Genomic DNA, 15,106 nt, shown 5'->3' on the forward strand with positions numbered 1-15,106 from the left:
TTTAAATGCTTGGTGTGAGATAGGTGAAGAGTGGGGGTGAAAGAGAGGGATGAGTGAACGATATGATTGATTGATGCCTAAGAGCTAAGCCACAAGTGACGCTTGACACTAGCTGGACACTTGTCAGCTTCCCTCAAGTTTTGATGGAAAATGTAGGCAGCTTGGCGGAATGTTGGCCAAGTGACAGTTGAAAAGTCTGTTGGACAGCAGTTGGAGAGCCAAGCTACAAGACCAGGATGCCTACATTTCCTATCAAAACTTGAGGGAAGCTGACAAGTGTCCAACTAGTGTCAAGTGTCACTTGTGGCTTAGCGCTCAGAGTGTGGGCGGAGTGAATGCAGTTTAGACTGAGAGTGAAAAAAGAGTTTGAGTCAGAAGAAAGCAGGCAAGCTGTGTGCTGCCTGAGCAGTTTAAGCATTTCTGTGAACGATAGAGAAAGAGAGGCTAGCTGTGTGCTGCCTGAGTAACTTTAAGCACGCCTGTGAGAAATATTGAATCAGAGAAAGAGGCTAACTGTGTGTGAAGCCTTAGAAGAGATCGGTGTGAATGAGTTTAAATGAAGTAACTTTAAGAACCGAGAACTACTTTTATGAAACCAATACGCTTGAGGGCAATGCGCACGCGCTAGCGTTTGGACGCCTTGTCTCCACTCTCCCGAGGACATCCAAGTTAACAGCTTTAAAAGAATGTAAACTGCTGATTGAAACTGCTGAAACTGATTTATGAGACGTCTGGCACAACAAGAAGAAGCTTGGTGAAAGAATAGGTGAGAGGATAACAGAACTTGTTTAGTTTTAAAAGGGAAGGGAGGACGAGCCGAGACAGAGATAACATGGCGGCTACTGTGAAAGGCTTATCAGAACAACTGGCACAATTTCAAGCACTAATGCTTGACTCCCAGACCAAAATACAAACTTCTTTAACTGAGCTAACAGCAGAAATGAGAAATTTGGGCTCAGAGGTTAAATTGGTGGCAGGCATTGCATCGGAAGCCAAGGCTCTTGCGCAACAGAACAAAGTGGAGATTGATTCATTGAAAAAACAATACATAGACTTATCCGACCGTAATAGGAGGGGGAACATTATTTTCTTTGGTATTTCTGAAGAAGTTAAAGCATGTGATTTAGAGCGGACCCTGGTGGAATGGTTATCACAACAGGAGCTGGAAATAGAAGAAGAAGATATTGAACGTGTCCACAGACTCCAAACAAGAAGAATGGGGGGGGAACCGCGCCCGGTGATAATGAAGCTTGTGAGGGAGAAGTTACAGCAGAGGATATTCAAAACACTCAAGAAAAATAAAGAGCTGACATTTAAAGGCAGAAGGGTTTATGTGAAGGAAGATTTTTGCAAAGAAACGCTTTATCAAAGGACTCAAATGAAACCTTTTGCACAGAAACTTAACCAAAGCAACATTAAATTCAGCTGGGCGTACCCAGCATCCCTGGTTATTTACCAAGAGGGGAGGAGGCTTTGTGCAAGGAACCCTGAAGAGGCACGGGACCTATTAGAAACTTTGGGAGTAAATGTGAGGAATACTGAGTCAATCCCGATGGATGAAACGCATCAACCTCGGCCACAGCAACCGGACTCTGAGGAAGGTCCATCTAACCGTCAGGACAAGAGGCCAAGACTGTCTCGAGACTGAGACATATTAAGGGAAGTATACAAACAAAATTAAAATAGTATTAAAATGGTTATTAATATAACTCGGGGAGTGGAGGGTGCGCTTACCCCAGATGTGTAGAGAAGGGATGAGTACTCATCCCCAGCTCATGGCTCTACACAAGGGAAGGGGAGGGGGAGGGAGGGGGAAGGGAAGGGAAGTTGGGTATACAAAGGGGAATATCAAACTAAATATCGGGCCAGGGGAACAAAGGGAAGGTAAATCTGACTTTGAAAATGGATAAAACGCTACAGGTGCTGACACTGAACGTCAATGGTCTGGGTTCGGATTTAAAAAGGTATAAACTTCTTAGATTTCTTAAACAACAGAATATAGATATAGCATGGCTCCAGGAAACACATAAATCAAAGAAAGATAAAAGACCTTTATTCAGAGACCCTAATTGGGGGATCTTGGCAGAGGCACATGGATCATCAAAATCAAGAGGTGTGGCAATTCTGGCTCACAAGAGGAATGATATAAGAGTAATAGAAGTGATAAGAGATGCTGAAGGGAGGTTCATAATGGTTAAATGCCTGGTTGAAAATAGATTAACAACATTGATAAACATATATGCTCCAAATACGGGACAGAAAACCTTTTTATTAAAGGTATTAAAAAAAGCGCGTAGCTTCTCTGAAGGAGAGGTAATTTTGGCAGGAGATTTAAATAAGGATTTTAATAAAGATAACATAATTAATTGGAAACAATGGGATCTGACTGAAGTACACAAAGTTCTTAACCTAGTGCCCAAACCCACATATTTTTCAAGTAGACATAAAACCACCTCATGCTTAGACTATGTACTTATAAATAGAATGAGTACCTGGGAGGTAAAAAGAGTAACCACCCATCCAACATGGATTTCAGACCACGCCCCGGTAAGTGTAGAAATAATACTAATGCATAAACAAATTAGAAGACCATGGAGATACAACAACATGATTATGGCTAGGGAGGAGGACAAGCGATATATTACGGATCAAATAAAGCTATACTTCAAAGAGAACAGAGGAACGGTGGAGACAAATACACTATGGGATGCGGCTAAGGCGGTAATTAGAGGGCAATGTATTATGAAAGAAAAGGAGATAAGGAAAAAATGGCATGCCGATAGGGAAGGGAAACTACAGGAATTAAGTAAGTTGCAAAAGGACCAAATAAAGAAATTTTGCCCCAATAGACATAAATTAATTAGGGAACTGCGGAAAAAACTGGATGTTCTTGACTCCATGGCATTATGGAAAAAGCAGGTTATGGTAAAAAACGAATACCAGAGAAATACACTTAATTCAGCCAAGAGATAAGCAAATTACCTGAGAAGGGAAAAGGAGAGACAAAGGGTGAAGAGTATTAAGATAAATAAAAAGGTGACACAGAATCCAGAGGAGATAAAAGGAGCATTTGAGAAATTTTATAAAAGTTTATATGAGGAAAAAGAGGTGAAGGAATTTGAGGAAGAGATAGGGACAGTGTTAACGGAAACTGAACGAAGGAGGCTTGAGGAGGATGTAAAGTGTCAAGAGATTGAGCAGGCGATAGGTAGCTTAAAGACAGGTAGATCTCCAGGGTTAGATGGTTTTTCAGCTGAATTTTATAGGGAAATGAAAGAGGTATTGATCCCTGAATTACAAGAAGTATTTAATAATATACTAAAAGGAGGAAAGGCCCCGGATACCTGGAGGAAAGCAGAAATAACGGTGATTTTGAAACCTAAGAGGGACCCCCAAGAAGTGGGTTCATATAGACCGATTAGCCTGCTGAATCAGGATTATAAACTCTTTGCCAAAATATTGGCAAATAGACTTAAGAATATTATTCGGAAAGTGATAAAAGAGGATCAATACGGTTTTATGGAGGGTAGAAACATTGCACACCCGATAAGAAATTTAATCAATGTCTTGTGTCATAGTAAATTTAGGAAACTGGCTTTATTAAAATTAGATGTTTATAAAGCTTTTGATACACTGTCATATCAATTTTTATGGACAGTTATGGCCAAATATGGAATTAGTCAATCAATTATACAAGTATTCCAGGAAATATATAGAGAAGGCACAGCGGTAGTTAGACTCAATGGGGAACATACCTCACAATTCTCAATTCAGAGAGGAGTTAGGCAAGGATGTCCGCTTTCCCCGTTCCTCTTCATAATGGCTATAGAACAACTAGCTCAACGCATTAGGAACTCTGGGAGGATAGAGGGATGTCAAATAGGCAAGGAAGAAATTAAATTAAACTTATTTGCAGATGACCTGATCATAGTTATATCTAATCCGAAAGAAGGAGTCAAAGAGACAAAAATTATATTAGAAGACTTTGAGTTAAACTCAGGATTAAAAGTTAATATGGCAAAATCAGAGATAATGTATATTAATGTGAGGATGGAAGAAAGGAAAGCGATACATAAATGGACAGGAATAGGTTTAGGGGTCAAGAAATTCAGATATTTAGGGATAGATATAGTTAAAAATGTTAATAAGATGGTAGAGAGGAATTATAATCGGACGTGGAACACAATATTGAACGAAATGAGGAGGTGGGGCAAGAAGACATTAAACATAACAGCTAGGATTAATATAGTGAAAATGTTCTGGACCCCAAAGTTATTATATTTGTTTCAAACGATACCTTTAGAAATCAATAGACAAAAAATTAACAGTTGGAATGCGAGAATAAAAGAATGGGTCTTTGGCAGTAAAAAAAGTAGGGTTTCTAGATATTTCATATATGCTCATAGATCTGACATGGGATGGGGTGTCCCAGAACTGGGGAATTATTATGAAGCATTTCAAATAAAAACATTAATGGAGATAGGGGAGAGAAGTGAACAAAAATGGGTTAGAATCGAGAATGAGGCAAATAAAGGGGTTGGAAGATTTGGAGTATTTACAGGAGGAAAGTTTAAATACAGTATGTTAGAACCGGGACCGAGAAAAACAGCATTAATGATTTGGAGGAAATGGCAACCGAAATGGTTAAAGGGAGTATCTAAACAAGTATTATTAGAGGCATTGGATGAGGAGGAGGAAGATGAGAAGTGGTGGAGATTACTTAAACAGAAAGGGTACACTAGATTGCAAGATATACTATGTGGGCAGTCACTTAAACCATTACAAACATTACATGATGAAATAGGAAGGCAATATTGGTTGAAGCTAATAGGTCTACATAATAGACTTAAAAAGATAATCGAAAATAGGACTCTGACGGCGGGGGAACCAATGGAGGAGTTATTAAAGGTGATGATAAACACAAAAAGAGGATTAGCAGGCAAGATATATAGAAGGATGATGTCTGATAAAGATCGGACAAGAACCCTCCTTCAGGGGAAGTGGAGCGTAGAAATTAGTCTAGCGGATAGAAGGGTTGACAGAATTATAAAAGGTATACAGGAGATAAAAGTGCATAAATTCAGAGAGCTGGAATTGAAATTCTACACGAAGTGGTATAGAACCCCGGCTATATTAGCTAATATGTTCTCAAGACTAAGTTCAAACTGTTGGCACTGCAGAAACAGGAAAGGATGGTACTCCCATATGTGGTGGGAGTGTGCAGAAGTTAAAGCTTTTTGGGAGAAGGTAACAGAGCAACTTTATAAGTTCTTCGCAATAAGACCAAAGATAGACCTAGAATTGATGTTAGGTAGTACTTTAGGTCATAAAGATATCAGAAAAGAAGGACAGGACTTATTTAAAGCAATGGTGCTAGCCGGTAAAGCAGTAATAGCATTTGGTTGGAAAGACAAAACTAAGTGGACAGAACTAAACTGGCAGGATTATTTATTTGAATACATTCAATCAGACATTATAGCCATAATTAATCAGGATGAGTCATGGGAATTAAGAATAGGAAAGATTAAAGGAAAATGGCATTTATATTTAAAATGGGTCATGGAGGGTCAACAACGGGACGTTCGGTGGAAGCTCCTAAGCTTGTGCCCCTGGCTAGAAAGGATGAGTAGCTAAAGGGAGGGCGGGAGGGATAAGGGTATGGAAATACAGATGAATAACTTGCATGGGAAATAGTCATCCAAAATACACTAAAACACTCAACCCTCCCCGGCTATAGGATACAATATCTTCGGCGATGAATTAAGTGAGGAGGAAGAGGAAGGAGAATCAAGGAGGAATAGAAGAAGGAGAGGACTCAGAGACTTACTCCTCTTATCCGGATGTGAAGAAACAAGATAAATAGAAGAATGATTCTTACAAGGGACTTCTGCCGAAGATATAGAAACTGTATATGAACTTATGGGGAGGGGTTGGGCAATGGGTATATATGTACGGGAATAAGGATGTTTCGAAGGAAATGCACAAAAATATACAATAAAAAAAAAAAGAAACCAATACGCTTCTTGAAAAAATAAAAGTTCATTTTGATTTTGTTATATCCCAGAGTAGCTGTCATTGCTATATTGCTATTCCTGTCCTCAGGGCCACATAGAACCACGAAGGAGCCTGATGCTTAGGCATGTTACTAAAAGGAAAACTTAAATAAAATATCTTGGAATATAATATTCCTGGTGGCAGCAATCTACCTAGAGGGTGTAAGGGAAAGATTAAAGGAAAAATCTACCCTAGAGAAAGTAACGGTCATAACAATTATTTTCAAGATTTTCTTAGCCTGTACTCCTAGCCTATATTTTCTTAGCCTGTACTCTTACATATTATTTTCAAGATTATTTTGCTTAAATGTCAATCATTTGGCACTGATTCATATCCTATAATGTGTTTAATGATGATGTAGGAAAGGGTTCAGCGTTTATGTTAGAAAATTAAGCTGAATATTCAAACATGTTGGCAGTCCTAGCTGTTGTGTGACTCTGAGAGTATCTGTAGAAATAATATCATTTTTGGGTTTTTTTTGGCCTTCTGGTTTGCTTATCTGAGTTAATCGTTTGTGTTGACCTAGAAGTCTAAAAAATAGTCCTAGATTTTTAAACGATTAGCTCTTATTGTGAATATTCTGCACTTCTGCCACTAGATGCCAGTAAGCAGCAGCACTATTGAGCTGCAGTGCAAAACACACCACAACTTCTGTTGGCTCCTTTAGAGAAACAGATTTATTGTTGCCTGTATTTTTCACAGACAGGAGCCCACTTCTTCAATGGCCAAACTGTTGTCCTAGATTGGCTCTTAAATTTTATAGACTTCATCTCTTGCATGTCTTTTGGTTAAACAGCAAGCGTGACTCAAGATGACCCAGATGGCTTCAAGCAGAGGAGTGGAGAATCAAACCCGATTCCCAGATTAAAGTCCCCCTACTCTTAACCACTACACCATACTGGCTTAGTACACAGAGCCCTTCAGATCTGCCTAGTGCGCAGAATATTCTGTGTACCTGTTGGATTGTGGTGGTGGTGGTAGGGGGAGGTATCTGCAGAAGGTGTTTTTCTCTCATGTCCTATAGGATTATTCATATTTAAAATCTTATACCCCACCCCTTATATCTTACCTTCTGTTCAAAGTTCAAAAATCCAAGTTAGAAATCCTGTAAGAGAAGATTAAGGAGACCCACATTTTAAAAAAGGGTAAGAACCAAAACTCAGCAGATTAAAGCAAGATACGCAGTGCTGCCGGAAGGAAGGGAAGGGAAGGGAAGGGAAGGGAAGGGAAGGGAAGGGAAGGGAAGGGAAGGAGGGAGGGAGGAGGAGAAGAAAGAAAGAAAGAAACAAAAACAAACAAACAAACAAAAACAAACAAACAAACAAACAAACAAACCACTAGTGCCATCAGGGACAGCAGGGAAAAGAGAAGTACATTCACTGGTACCTGAAATTTATCCAGCTCAGCTGAGAGGGAGAATTCTACAATTCAGGGGCCACAACAGAGGAGGCCCAGCCCTTTGTGCATGCCCATCTAGCTTCAGCAGGAGTGGGCAAAGGATCTGAGAATGCTCTGGACCCTAAAGTTCCCAGAGGGGAACCTCACTTGCGGTTCATTCTGGCCACATGTCCCGTGGCAAAGGCCAAGTCTACTCCAGACAGTCGGTGCAAAGCGCACCACTCTGTAGTGCCCTCTCTGCCTTTGGCAGTACACCTTCCGGAGCTCTCGCTTGCAACAAGGAGGGAGAGGAACCAAACCACGTCAGAGCCTCAGACAATAAGGGCATTTGGACCCACCGGTTTCTTTGCTGCAGCTCTCTGGGAACTGTATGCTCGCCTACGGGCTAGAGGTTGGGCACGGGACCATTCCTGCATCACAAAATGGGGTCCAGAATAACTTATCTTGTTGACTGGGGCAAAATTCTTTCCGCTTGGGATGAAGAACTCATAAAGTGGTGAGCAGAAGCTGCACAGAAAACAATTGGCATTGTAATGTTTTGCACATAATTAAGTTTGAGTGCTTAATATCTACTTGTTAGTCCAGGGGTTTTCAAGTTGTTGCTGTTAGTTGAAATGTATGCCTCTGAGGAAAGCAGGAGAGGGGCAGGATGGGAAAGTGGAGTGTGAGGTCATTGGATGGTAGCTGTAGCCGAAGGGGCAGCGAGAACCGCAGTTTTAGTCAGAGATGCGAGAGAAAAGAGAATTAGCAACCCCCCCCCCAGCCCCAGTTCTCAGCCCCCAAGCGTGTAAGGAGTGGGGGAGAAAATGGCCTCCGTGGAGTGACATGTTAGGAATTTCTCCTTACCACAGAGACGAGGGGAGGCAGCCTAGAGTGTCACCTGGAACTTCCTGTTCCCCCGATTAGAAAAGATCTTCTCGGAAGAAGATCTTCTGTAAAAAGAAAACTGTAATGTAATAAGGAACAGACTCTCCTAATGACTATAGTTAAATTTCTAGTTCAGCATGTGCATAAAGAAACTTCAGATCATTGTAACAGTAAGAACTATTTCTTTGCTATGTATCTATATTGTTGAATGATTAATCAAAATTTTTATATATATATATATATATATACATTTAAAAGTGTCGCCCAGAAGTGGCACCATATTTTCCACAATCTTCATGCACCTCTCCACAAAACTCCACCATCTTCAGGCACCTCTCCTTCAAATCTCCTGGCATTTGTTGAGGCAGTGTTGGGAACACGAATTGTGACCCATGGACTGAAGACAGAGGCAGAGGTGTTTTGACAGCCAGCAGCAGGGCAGCCAAATAACATCAAATAAGATTTCAAGAGAGAGGCTTTGAACTTACACAGGATACTGAGGTCGCATGGAATTCGGGCTCTCCCCGGGCATTGTCCGCAAGGTGCAAGGCATCCGGGGAAGGGCCCCTTTTGGATCTCGTAATGCAGCTGCCGGAGAGTAGCAGTACGTTGCAGTCCGGCCTCTCCTGCGTTCCTCTGTTTTGCAGGCGGCTGGAGCGATACCCCTCCAATCACGTATGAACATGGCGGGGCAGTGGTGGATCTTGCTGTCCTGGTAGATGGACGCAGGCCTATTGGTGCACATTCCTGAGCCGGAGCTGCAGATGGTTAGTGCCAGTGGTGGGCTAGAGGGAGAGGAGGGAGCCCAGCTGGTATGTCGGCACCTGGAAGACCTGCAAGATTAACTGCCAGCCTCCTGCTCCTGCTTAGAGCCTCCCAGGTCGAGGGCGAGAGTCGAACAGGCCCAGAATGATCTGAACCCGAGCAAAGCTGCATCGCGAGGCAGAACGAAGGAGCCGCTTGCCATGCACTTGTGTAACCCTTGCCCACTAGAGGGAGGTAAAGAGTTGGGGTCTTCCTTAGGAGGGGGAAAAGGCGCCATTTTCCCTGAGAGACTGGAGGGCCTGAAACGGCAGGGAGAAGCGCTCCCTCCTCAGAAGCCCTCCTTTGTGTGAAATCTCTATTAATGTTCAGGACTCCTGTGAAGAACAGAAGGTGCCTCAACGCAGAGCACAGCTACAAGTTGCTGCAATTCAAGGGACTGACCACCATACAGAAGTCAGAAAGACTCAAACCGGGGTCTGCTTGAGTAAAACAGGCTTGTTTTGTTACATGATTGTTGTTATATATGCTTTATTATTGTATTGTTCCAAATAAGATTTTTTTTTCAAGTTTGTTCATTGTAATCTTTTATAAATGCAAGTGTCACAAGGTGGGATCACACTGTCATAGACATGAACTCTCCCAGTTCTTATTTATTTGATATTGCCCTTGAACAAAAGAGGTTACACTTGCACACTGTTTTTGTGAATTCATATTGCCAAAATGCAAGTGAGATGTGTTACATGGGCCTCTGAACTTAACCTCGTCGCTTGCTTCAAGCTGCGTACAGTGGTGACTCTTGGACCCGTTGCTGTGTGATGTGAGACAGTTATTGCAGAAAATGCTTCCCTGAAACCTCACTTTTCTGCCATTTCACTTTGTGCCAGCACCCACCACCTAGTTCCTCCCATCTGACGTGGACCGCTCCGCTGTCACCCACCGAAATACCTCTGCCTCCAGTTTTTGCCCTTCGTCAGAATCACAGGCCCGGTTCTGAGTTTGAATCCCATTCTCAGCCCCGGCCAGCCCTTTTCCAAGCCTTGCTCCTAGGCCAGACTGTGCTGTTGCTGGTTTAACCTGCCATTCATACCTTCTCTCTCCCTCCAGGTGCCTTGCTGAAAGCAGCGTTCATTTGCACCCAGGTTATCGCTCTCCGTTCCCAGAGGACCTTGCGAGAGCAGCTGGAGGAACGCTTTGGAGGCGGGTTTGAGCTCCGCACCTGGTCTCGCCTGCCACATGGATCAGGCCTGGGTACGTGTCCTGTCCCTTGGCATACCTTGTGCCAGATAAGGAGCATCACACCGTGAACACCAATCGGCTGTTGATGCAGATGAGAGTTTTTTGTACACTTCCTGCTTTTGAAGGAATCGCGAGCTGGGACCCCTCCCTCTCTACCATCCCCTCTCAACCAGTGATCTGCACTTAAGTTCACAGGGGGTCACTCATAGAAAGCTCCGTTACAGTGAATCAGGCCATTGGTCACTCAGGGTCAGTATGGCCTACTCAGACTGTCAGCAAGTCTCCAAGGTCTCAGGCAGAGAGCTTACACATCCCCTCCTGCCAGATCCTTTAACTGGAGATGCCGAGGATTGAACCTGGGGCCTTCTGCATGGAAAGAAGGGACTCTTCCGCCTTGAGCTCCATACACGTGAGACAGCTGCATCCCTCTCTTGGCTTGCCACCAGTGAGCATGTGCGGGAGGGGGTCGCTCCCGGGTCAGAGGAGCCAACCACTCCCTTTCCGTCCACGAGCTGTCTCTTATTGGGTCCTGCAGCTCTCCAAGAAGTATCACAGAAGAAAACGAAACAATGGCACATGTCCTACCATGTGACTCTGCCAAGTTGGAGCTTTTCTCCAGCCTAGAGAACCCCCCTGCCACGCAAGTGGCTCTTCCTTCAGCAGCAAGGCTCCATATTCTCCTGAGCAGAGAGACAGGCTGATCTTTTAAGAGAGTGTCTGTTTGGTGGGGCTGGATGGGAGAAATAGGAGCTTGTGTGAGATTGTGGGAAGAGCCACCCCTCCACCACCTGGTATCTGTCTTTAGCATTCATTGGCACAAACACACGTGTGGACAGGCCAGAACTTGGCAAAGGGGGCAGCAGACGGAGGTTCAAACCAGAGATGCCCTGGGCTCTTGAGGGGAAGGCCCCCAATGCTCTGCAGATAGAAGATTCGCCATGAGGCTTCTTTGGTGTCTGGGGGCCTTTCTCGTTCCTCCTCTCGGCTGCTCCTCTGTCAAGAAAAAGTCGGAGCCCGCCCCACCCCACACCCAAGCCAGTACTCATTTTTATTCATTTATTTAAAATATTTCTAGACCCACCTTTCTCCTAAGGTGGGTACCAGCAAGGCAAAATCAGTGTAAAAATAATTGTGTAAAATAATAAACGTTAAAACAGAGAGGGAATAAAGGAAAACTAATGGGGGGGGAATGGCTTGTTTGGTCTCTTCTGCAGGCACTAGCAGTATCCTGGCAGGTGCTGTGATAGCCGTGTTGTATCGGGTGTCGGGACACTCCGCCAACATCGAGTCCCTCGTTCATGCAGTGTTACACCTGGAGCAATTGCTTACCACAGGTAAAGAGAGGGTTGTGTTGTGCTGCAAGCCTGCCTAATCCTGCCCTGGAAGTTCTGTCTGGGGAAGAAAACAAAGCGAAGTCTGTGGGGGAGAATGTCTAATTCCGTGGGCCTACCCCTTCCCTCAGCCCTCTGCATATCCTTTTGAAACAAATAAACAATCAGGTAATTTTCTCAGCACCCCTTGCTGTTCCTTGCAGGCAGTGGGTGGCAGGACCAGGTTGGTGGGCTGGTGCCAGGCCTCAAGATTGGGCGTTCGAAGGCTCAGCTGCCGTTGAAGGTGGAGGTGGAACAGATTGCCGTTCCTGAGGGCTTCGTGCACACATTGAACACGCATCTGCTCCTACTGTATACGGGGAAGACACGCCTTGCCCGCAATCTGCTCCAGGTACAGCAAAGGGGCTTTGTGCATCGACGATGCACAGACTGGACAGCTCTGCCTGGGCTGTATTGTTCTCATGAACAATCAGATTGAATACCAAAGAGTGGTAATATCAGTGTGTTGCACCAAAACAAAACTGGGTTCTAGTTTCAAGTTATTGCAAGGCAAGGTATAGCGGGTTGCTGTTATCCATGACCCAACCCTCTGCATCCTCTAGCTGCCAGGAAGGGAGGCTGATGGCGCATCTGGTTGCCTTGTCTACTCTTTTCTTGCAGGATGTTCTAAGGAACTGGTATGCCAGGCTGCCCACTATTGTCCAGAATGCCAACGCTCTTGTGAGCAATGCTGAGGAGTGTGCCCGTGCCCTTCAACAAGGTACAGCCCAGCTTGTTCGGGGAGGGGGGCACAGCGAGCCATACCAAAGGTACGGAGAGAACAGACCAACAGGTTTAGACCTCAACAAAACCCATACAATTTGTATATATCACAACAGATAAAATTATGTGTAATGCATGGAAACTTAGGTTAAAACATGTAAAATATGTTTTACAACATATAAAAATGTCCACACATATATCTTGCCATAAAGCAATGAAAGGAGTACTTAGTTTCATAAAATTCTGCAACAGGCATAATTCACAACTGAATGAACATAATATGTAATGCATTAAAAAGTTTCAATATACTTTACAACCTGTACAATAATTCTCAGCAGCATGAAACACAGAGTACTGTATGTATAAACTATCCTTATATATTTGTCCGCAATGTGAGATTAGCAATAGTATCCAAATCTTCTACCAAAAGTACAATTCCTAGCAGAATCAATACAAGCTCCCGTGGAAGCTACCGATGTCTCACTCTCTTGCTACGTTTGATCTTCAGTACTTCTGATAAAAGAGAAAAATCCCCATAATTTGTTGGAACAAACATGTCGTCCCACTGCTAGTTATTATTCATCAGAATCCTTGTAATGAATGTAAATAAATCATTGCAGTTACACTCAGAAATATGACACACACACGCCTCCAGAGCTGATTCCACATCTGAGCGGATGAATCTTCACCTAAAAACTTGACTTCACATCCTGGGTTTGCCCTGAGGTCTTTACCTGTTGTTTTCTCTCTCTCCACCATTAGGACCCCACCTGTGACCCCAGAAATGATATAATATAGCTCTAGGAATTGCATTTCTGCCATTCCTATGTCTACTGAATGTCACTTCCCGATTTTCCTAGAAGTTACATAGCAACACTACCAACATTGCTTTTCCTCTCCCACCACTGCTTGGAGTGGCGGTGGGCAAAGAGAACTACCAGCAGGAAGTGTCTCACCGTAGTAGGAGACCTGACAGCCGTAGGTTTGTGTCCTTCAGGTAATGAATGGGAGGCTACGGGGCTGTTTCTTAGGGTACCCAGCAGATGGAAGCTACGGATGTCTCACTCTCTTGCTATGTTAGATGATGAAAACGAGCCTAAAGAAAGCAATACCTCCCCACACACACGCAATCAGATATTCCAAGCAAGAGCACTCTCAAAAACTGCTGTGTTTCCTGTGCTGAAGAAATCAATGGAGAAAAATCAGATTGTAGGTGCCTCCTTGTCTTCAACAAGACGATAGCACAGTTAGGGTGCCAGCCCCCCAGGAAATGATTGTATTAGTGGCTATGGAAGAGATGATTGAAGAATTTGTATTGACTGTAGTCTTTGAAAAAGAGATTTTTGAAACGGGCGTGATAAGGATCTAGACCACCCGTTAGAGGAGTTATTATCACAGAAGAACTGATTTATTACACAAGGGATGACCAAGGACCTTTCATTCTGTGAATTCTACGGTCAACTGTTATGTTTCATTGACTTTGTATTACCACATGGTTGGAATATCGGGTGTCTTGAAGATTGAATGGCATTACAAGGACTGGTGTTTGTATGGTGCTAATGAGCATTTGCACTTTATTCATATGTGCAATTGGAATGATAAGAAGCACTTTGAGCACACAGCACTTTATTGTTATTAATGTAGAGAAGATAATAGACACCTGAGCAAATGTAATTTCTGACTTGTTGTTTTCTTGCATGTGGTTTCCTTCCTATGATATTCATTAATTGATTTATATATGTGTATATAATTAGGAATAAAATTGTAGACATAAGTTACAGCGTGGGCAATTATTTCCTTGTATAGTTAGCCCCCCAGTGGGGGCAGGGGATCCCCTGCTCCCACTTTTCACCCCACTGACCAGGTTGATGGGGAGAAGGAGGGGGCAGGCATGCCAGGAACCCTGGAGCACGTAGCGAAATGGCACACTCGCTTTGGAGGCCAGAAGACATAACTTCCGGTTCTATAACCGGAAGTGACATCTTGGGGCCTCTGGAACTCACGTGTGCGAAGAGGGTAAATTGGGGGGGCGCTTTCTGCCTGCCAACCTCTTCTCCCCAGCTATCAAGGTAAGGGGGCAGGAAATCCTATGCACAGTCCATCTGCCTCTTGAACATTCCCAGAAGGGGGGCAGATGGTGAATGTGAAAGCCCCAAATCAGGTCCAAGTGCAGTAACTGCTTCATATAAAAACGTAAGGGCAGCCCTACTGGATCAGACTGTTGGTCCATCTGGTCCAGTTTTCCGTTCACATGGTGGCTGACCTGTTGCCTGGAGGGCCAACAAGCAAGGAATGGAGCACCCCTCAGACATTGACTCCAGGAGACTAGGGGTTTCAGAGGTTGACTGCCTCTGGATAGGGAGGATCTCTTTGCAAGTAGCCACTGATGGACCTGCCTAATCTTCTTGTAATGCTATCTACATTTGTGAGCATCACTATATCCACTAGCAGCGAATCCCACATTTTAAGCACTCATTGAGCAAAGAAACATTTCCTTTTGCCGCCCATCAGCTTCACTGGGTGCTCTCAGGTTCTTGTGTTATGGGAGAAGGAGAAAAGGTGCACTTTCTCCACCCTGTGCATAGCTTTATAGTCCTCCATCACATATTCTTTTTTGTGTGTGAACTGAAAAGCCCCCGACTCCAGCCGTTTCTGATTGGAAAGGTGCTCCGACCCCTTAATCACGATAAGGG

This window comes from Eublepharis macularius, chromosome 16, assembly GCF_028583425.1.
Source record: "Eublepharis macularius isolate TG4126 chromosome 16, MPM_Emac_v1.0, whole genome shotgun sequence".
Classification (NCBI taxonomy): domain Eukaryota; kingdom Metazoa; phylum Chordata; class Lepidosauria; order Squamata; family Eublepharidae; genus Eublepharis; species Eublepharis macularius.